Below are 7,972 nucleotides of genomic sequence, written 5' to 3' on the forward strand. Positions count from 1 at the left end.
GCTTTCACTGGAGCAGATCAGAGCCGATGGTCCGGGAGGCTGGGACTCCTCCTCCCCAGAGTGCAGGCCACTGGACTATGCTGACCCCTGCACCAGAGGGCCCCGGTCTCCCGCACCTCACATGCCACCATCCGAGGTCTCTACCCTGTCGCCTCCCAGCCCGTCCTCACCCAGCCTCCTGTTCCCCTTCTTCCCAAACCTGACTCTTCCCTCTTGAATCCTCATTCCCCGTGTAACGATGGGGCAGAGCCTGCAAGAGGCTCCCCATCCACGTTCTGTCTCCTTCCTGCTTGTCTGCGGGGATGACCACAGAGAGGTGGGCGGAGGGATGCACGCCACTGCCAGGCCTGAGCTCTGAACCCTCCCTGCCTCTGCTCTCTCTTCCCTGGGCTCCTGGCGGGAGGCAGAGCATCCATGGGAAGGGGTCTGGGTCCCTGCATCCCCCTCAGACATGTGGCTGGTCCATAGTGAGCAGGAGACAGCCTCTACTGGGTTGAGATGGAGATGGGGGGTTGGCTCTACCTGCAGGTCGACAACCCTGACTAATACCAGCCCCTAAACCCTCAGTCTGTGCCCGGGAAACCCTGAACGTTCTTCCTCCTGGGAGACTAGCCCCTCACAGAGGCACAGCTTCGCGGTGGGCTCTCTTCCCTGCCAAACCCCCAGACGTCCCTACCCGCTCAGCTAAGTGCCCTGTTCCTTTGAGTCTTTGCCCTTTGGCCACATCACTGCTGGCCTTCCCAGGGCTGTAATCGACTAGGGACTCAAGTCACTGATGCTCCACCCAGTTCCTGTCAGCCTGGAGACTTCTGGAGCCGGCCGTGTGCTGGGTGAGGACTGGGCATCCTGGGGTGAGAGTGAACGGGGACATGTGTATGCAGTGGGGACCTTTCTGATTACTAAGGGCCTCTCATGCTCGGCTGTGTCCATGGATTCCCCACTCCTGCCCCGACCCCGGGGCTTTCTCACCGCATCCTTCCCTCTCTCCCATGGACATGGTCTTCCCGCTCCTGAACCACCAGCACCAAGTGAGAGGGCCTCGTGGTCACTCCTCTTGTGGGGGGCGGTGACAAGCGTGGTTCAGGGCTTGGAATTTCTCATCACCAGCCTCGCCCCATGTTGTCCTTCTCACATTCAGAACAAACCCCAGGCATCGTAATTTTATGCATACATATTTCAGCATGGATCTGTACAAGAAAGACTTTGCAGAAAAAGAAAAGTATACTGCCTACCATTATTGTATCCTAAACCTTAGCAATAACCCTTTAACGTTATCAAATTTACCCAGACGGCATTCGCATTTTCAACTGCAGCTTCGTTCTTTATTAAATTTGAAATTAGCTTTTGATTAGAAGCTAAAAACTTTCTGTAAAACAGAAACTAAGACGATGAAAGGCAGAATGAAATTACTTAAAGTGTCAGGCCGGCACCCTGTACTTCCCACATGACTACAACATTTACACAGGGCCAGACACCACCCCCCTGCCCCCAGGATACTGTGCCCTAGAGGCATGCCCTGCTCCGGTCCTGTCCCTGGGCTTCCGGGAGAAGCCTCATGTATCTAAATGAACCCCCTCGTCTCAGGGAACTGGCTCGGCAGGCTCTCTGTACCTTGAGATCAGACAATTCTCATAATCTGTCTTCTCTCCATGTGGTACATTATCGATACCTGTCCACAGTTCTCTGTTACACTGCCTGTTATCTGCTATCTGTATAACATGCACAACCATACATAAAACCATGACATAGGTCACCTGTGTGTCAGTTATATGTTGTATATATACAGCTAGTTATAAAACTATGTGTATAGTTATAGATGTTCAGTTACATTTACCAATTTCCTGAACCCTATCAATGTATGTCAGTGAACACAGATCTGAGTTGTGGTAAGTGGCTACGCCTAGAACTCTCGGGTCTGAGGACGCTGTTCACCTCCCCACATGGCAGTGTCATAGAAAAGAACCAATCTGACTCCATGTTAGATCTGCTCCTTTGGCTTTAACCCTGTGCTCTGTCTCCTAGGCTTAGTCTTGCTGGTTCTGCACTTTCTGTAAACGAAATGTTGCCTAAAGCCTGAAATATACAGGACAGCCCATTCTCAAGGCTCCGACCTTTAAGGGTAGAACACTTTCCCATTCATAAAAGATAACAGTTGCAGAATAGAAAATAACAGTTTGGTTTGTTGGAGGTTTACAGGGACACCATGATCTGACCCACTTGGACAGCTACAAGAACAAAGGATTCCAAGAACAAAGAATTCTTACACCAAGAAGTTTGCAGCAACCAACCACACCCCCTCCCCTTTTAGTACAAAAGGAGCCTGAATGCTGACTTGGGGAAGATGGTTCTCCAGGACACTAGACTGCCGTCTTCTCGGTCTGCCTGCTTCCTGAATAAAAGTCGCCATTCCTTGCCCCAACTCCTCGCCTCCCGACTTATTGTCCTATTGTGCGGTGAGCAGAACTCGGTAACATGATAACAGACTTCGTAACAGAAGGACTTTTCTTCTTTTTATTGAAATCTCAAACGATGTTTTGATTAGAAGACAAACAGTAAATGTGTTTTCTAGGGGGAACAAAAAAAACCCTGCAAAGGTGCAAGACTTAGAACAAAATGATTGACAATTTTATTTAGAAGTGCCGCATTTCCTGGGAGGCTAAAATCAGCCTCATCAGGGGACAGAACTGAGAACTCTGTGATCGGGGTCTGGTGTTCTGAGGGCTGATGTCACACAGCCCATGTCCTGACAGGTCTAAAAGCCCTGGAATGCGCCTGTCCCTCCCTGCAGCTCTGGCTGGAGACTGTGCTCCTAAGCCAGGTCCTAAAACTTGCATGTCAGCTCTCCCTCTTGACGGGGCTAAGATCTCTCCTGGGATCATAGGTGTGGGAATTTATCACTGAAGGGTCTTGTTCCCTACAATTAATTCTATTTTTATTTTTTATTTTTATTTGGCTTCACGCAGCTCAGGACGCCTGGACCCGGGAGGTGTGCTTACTTATCATTTGAATCATTTGCTTTTCTCTTGGAGCTATTTCTCTTCTGCGCAGTTACCACTAAGGCTTTGAAGAGACCTGTTTCTCAAGGCTCAGCACATCTGATTAACCAAATTGCTTATTCCAGGCAAATTGAATTTTGAGGAAATCGGTTGGATTTCAGAAGGAAAATAGCCAAGGAAGGTGTGTGATCTACAATAAAGACAGAGCGAGGGACAAGGGCTCCTGGAGGGGCTGGCTCCCGGTCTGTGCAGGAGACTCCCCACCTCTGAGCCTGGGAGGGGTCTGGCTGGGAGCTTCCAGAATCTCCTTAAGTACTGAGATGGCATGACCCAGTAGTCGGTGGGAGAACTGAAAGTTATTTTTTCCCCTAAAACACGCATGGCTTGTAGAATGGGCTTGCATGTTCTCAGCACGGCGCGATGTGACGTTGTGAGCAAAGCGCCTCGGTCACTCCCACAGGAGAGTTTCGGCCTGACTCTGGAAGAGAAGCTGTTTCAGGAGGCCCAGTGTTTGGGAGGGAAACCCCTGGCTCCGTGCAGGCCAGTTTGTTCCCTGCAGCCGCACGCGTCTGGCCGGGAAAGGGAGAAAAATGTTCTTCCCACTCTGTGTCCTCTGATTCCTTCTCTCTGGCCTCCGCCTTTCAGTCCCTTTTCAACCACAGAGAAACCCCTGACCCACCCCGGACCAGCTTAGGAAGGTCCGTCCCTGTTTTACACGCATGAGGCTCTGTGCTTGGGTCCACTCCTCCTCCCCTGAAGGAAGCCCATGGAGGTTGCTAAGCGGCTGTGGGGGGCGGTGGGGGCCACATTCACTGCCTGCCGGCGCTTCTCTGTCCAGGGATGCACTCGGCTTCCAGATCATGATTGACAGGCTGGACTTCGAGATCATGATCGCCGTGGCTGGCGGCTTACTGGTCGTCGCCTCCCTGCTGATGTGCTGTGTCATCTGTCTTTACTGCAAAGTGACCACAAAATGACCAGGGCACTGAAGTGAGTGACGATGGTCAGAGGACTAGCACCCCGTCAGCTGGGACCCTGGGGCTCTGGGCTAGAGCAGGGTCAGTCCCTGCCCGGTGGCCACGCTCTAGGTGAGGTCAGGAGCTGCGAGGGACTTGAGAAGACTTCAAGGCAGTGAGGGTAGAATCCTGGCTACTTCCCCTTGTGGTCCGGGGCTGTGAGCTCACAAGTGGAATGTTCTCAGCTGGGTGGATCTTTGCTGTCACTTGACATCACTGAGTTTACCCTCAGCTGGTTGATTCCACACTGGCTGGCCCCACTCTGTTGCAGGCAAACTGAAGACTGTGGGCGAGGCTGTGTGAGTGGCTCTCTGCCTCTGTGAGTCTGTGCACTCAGAGGACGGACTGAATTGACCCCTTCCTGAGCTGGGGATCTCTCGGGGTGTCCTCTGATTCATGGCCCATGGCCTCGGGGACGGTAAGATGGACCTATAGGACCCTGCGGAAACTGAGCTGTGTGAGGACCCTGGGGGACGCCCGGCCATGGGGTTTGAGTCATCATAATTAAAATGGATCTCTTTTCAAAATGTTTTCCACTTTATCTGGAGCCAAGGGGCCATTTTCCAGAGGTAGAATTAACGTTTCCAGTTTGGGACAGTTAAACGTGTGAGCGGGATGGGAGCCCCAGAGCTGCTGCCCACCCATCGCTAGCACTTCCCCACCTACAGCCAGATGCACATCAGGCACGGACTGGTCAGACTGGTCAGACCTGGTGCCACAGCCCTCTCAGCATTTATAAAACATCAGGGGAGGAGAGGACTGGATAAGGGTTAAGGAGAAGGGCAGAGAGTTATAATCGAGGGCTGGGATCACATGATATGATGGCTCAGCTGAGGACCTCTGACAATTTTAAGAAATGGATTTAAAAAAAAAAGAAAGAAATCTAACTTACTTTTTTTTCAAATAAACTCTCTGAAGGAAGACATGACAATCAATGACACTGACACAAAAGGCAGGCGACTCAGTGTGGAAGAAGGCAATGCGGGGACCTTGCAATCTCCTCGTGCTCCACTGTCAGGCCGCAGACAGTGACGCTGCGGTGACCATCGCCCAGGCAGGTGGACTCCTCTGCGTCTCCCGGCCACAGTCCTATTGCGGGAAGTACAGACCAGCTCCGCTGAGAGCAGCTGCCTCCTGACTTTGTTCTTTCAGTGTTTGCAGCCCCCTGAGGGCAGGAGCCGGCCTGTCTCTGATCCCCTGGTTCCTAGCACGGGGCCCAGACTCACTAGGTGTCAGGGGTGATGACCTGAAGGTCACCTTTGCTAATCTGGTAACACTCTCGACTCGCACAGCAGTCAATCCTCAACAGCAGTACTTTGCTTATTGGCTTGGATATGTTACACGTCAGAATGCTTGGTAAAATGATTTCCTGCTATTTTATTTTCTGAAAATCCACACCTGTCACAGTGGTTTTATTTCACTACCTTCCATTCACATTTAACAGAACTGCACCAACATTCAACTTAATAATTGGCATGGCATCAACTTAATAATAGTTAGCTATTATTCTAACTCAGTAAGTGAGTTACTACATGTAACTAACGGGTTAAAGCCCCTAAAACTTAAAACGGTTCCTGAGGACGTGTCCCACAATCGGGAGGCTGTAAGGTCTGGAAGGAACTTCCTAAACTCACTGCTGGCCACCCCCAGATCCCCGAGGCCCAGCACCCGTCTAGCTGGTAGAGTCCCGCCCTCTATCCCCTCTCTTCACAAAGCCCTTCCTTCACCAAGTCTCAGGAGCGCGGGAGCTGGCTGGGGGTTGGGGTGGGGTGCACAAGGGCGCCTGTGAACAGGGGGCGCAGAATACGGCAAACGCTCCTGTTGAAAGTCTCCCCTGCTCTGCCCTCTCCCACCCCACGTTCTGTCCCTTCCGGTCCTCATGAAGGCCACGAGGAGGTTGGTCACCGACCTCCCTGCGGGAAACTTGGGGGTGGGGGCTCTGTCAGGGTTGTGTGGACTCCGGCCTCGTGCCAGCTCCTGGCCACCACGTTCGGCCTAGGAGGTGTCCCGTGCATCCTCAACCTCAAGTCAAAGCCACACGTCCCTGAACTGGGCCTGTGCCCGGCCAGCTCCTCCTCGTGAGACTTCACTCACTATGCTCCAGCCGCCAGACCACAGACGATGAAGCAGCATAATCTAGGCCTTAACGGACACTGTCGGCCTCTGGGGAAGGGTGACCTTCTGGGTTTACCTTTGCTGGGCTGCTTACTAGCACTGAGATTCTGCCCTCTGCCATCCTCAGTATCTTCAGAACCGGGGGTCCTTCTCCATTCACTTCCAAACTCATTTTTGCCTACTCGGCACCCACGTTCAAAACTGCTAACCGGAATCCCCAGCGCAGCTGCTGAGGCCCAGGTTTCCCCACTCATGGCGATGGCCAGGAAACCCGCACCGCCCTCTGATGGGCGAGCTCCTCTGCCAAGGCAGCAGCAACCCTCCCTAAGCACAGAGGGATCTCCCTCTTCAGCCACACCTGCCCTGCCTCACCTTAAACACTGGTGAGGGTTTAAACACTTCCTCGCCAAAAGGTGACTTTAGGCTGCTGTGGAGATGAAAGACATTTAGTAAAACCTTGTCCCCTGTCCCCTGCCCCGCCACCTCTGCCCTCCTGGAACCTCCTCCTGTCCCTGGCCCCCCGGGGGGTGATGCTGCCCCTCCTCTGCCGCTCCTCTTCTGAAGCCCACGCACCCTTTCTCACCCTGTCTCCTCGTCCGCCTCCAGCAGGGTTTCTCGCCTCCTTCATTGCTCCACAACTGTCTTGTACTTCTGGAGTACGTCAGGGGTCCCTCCTTGGCCAGGAGGGAGCCCGTTCATGGAGTCCGGTGGTTGCACAAGGGAAGCACCTGGATGGCTTCTAAAACCCTTGTGGCTTGAGCTTTACCCTAGGAAGCAATTAAGTAGCCTGCGGGGGAGGTGGGGCCGGGGGGAGGGGAGAAGGTGAGCAACTCCATTTTCAGAAGCACATCACGTGGTTCTGATTTGCAGCCACAGTTCCCGATTCATGGTCTACTGTATTTCACTCTGATATTATAGAGAAAAATGTGTGTATACGGCAGTGCTTTCCAAATTATTTTATCCAATCCTCTGGGACAAGTGATAACCCCACACACCAGCTCCACCGGCCAGTTTTAGAACACGCCCAGCGCCGTGCAAGTTCCTTCTGGCCGGCCTCCGTCGGGACCACGCGCACTCCCCCAGCCGCCTAAACCCATCCTGCTGTGGCGGAGTCGTCCCCATGATGTCCCCATGACATTTCTGACTGGTTTGCTGCTCACCCCAACTGGGACCACAGTCTCAGATCAGCAAAGCTGCAGGTTTTTCCATTCACTTCCTATGGGGTTCACCACCTTCTGCGGAAAAAGCCCTGGATTTTTGCCTCCCACCCCAAAGTAGTCAGTCCTCTGGTGGCAGAGCTGCTGGTCCCAGCAGTGGCACCCCGCCTCCCCCAGCCAGGAACAAAGAGCGCCTCCAGGCCACGAGGCCTCTCCTGCTGGCCTGACCCAAAGGCACGTTTTCAAGAATAAATGCGTCTCAATTTGTTGCCCGACTCAAGTCAATTTCCAGAGCCCTGAACAATTTTGTTTAATTCTGCCCTTGTTTTCCATTGGAGATGTGCCGTCCCCCTCGCAGCTGGCTGTCCTGCACAGAATCAGTTCTAAAGTGAGGCGTGTACAGGGTTCTGCCCCCGTGCCGCCTGCACCTCTGGTCTCAGAATGACTCTGAGGGCCGTGGCAGTGGCTTCAATCCTTGAGAATAATGGAAAGAAAGGGAAAAAATTAAAAAGGAAAACTATGTTCATTGCACTTAGAAAGGTAATAAGGCAGACTCCTGTGGGTCAGCAATACTAAAGGGATTTTTATATCTCATAACTTTCAATTATGCTCATAATCCAAAAGCAGCTTGGCCTGAGCCAAAAGTACAGAAATAGCTGAGAAACTTCTATGCACTTTGACCTTGCTC

This window comes from Camelus dromedarius, chromosome 8, assembly GCF_036321535.1.
Source record: "Camelus dromedarius isolate mCamDro1 chromosome 8, mCamDro1.pat, whole genome shotgun sequence".
In the NCBI taxonomy this organism is placed as follows: domain Eukaryota; kingdom Metazoa; phylum Chordata; class Mammalia; order Artiodactyla; family Camelidae; genus Camelus; species Camelus dromedarius.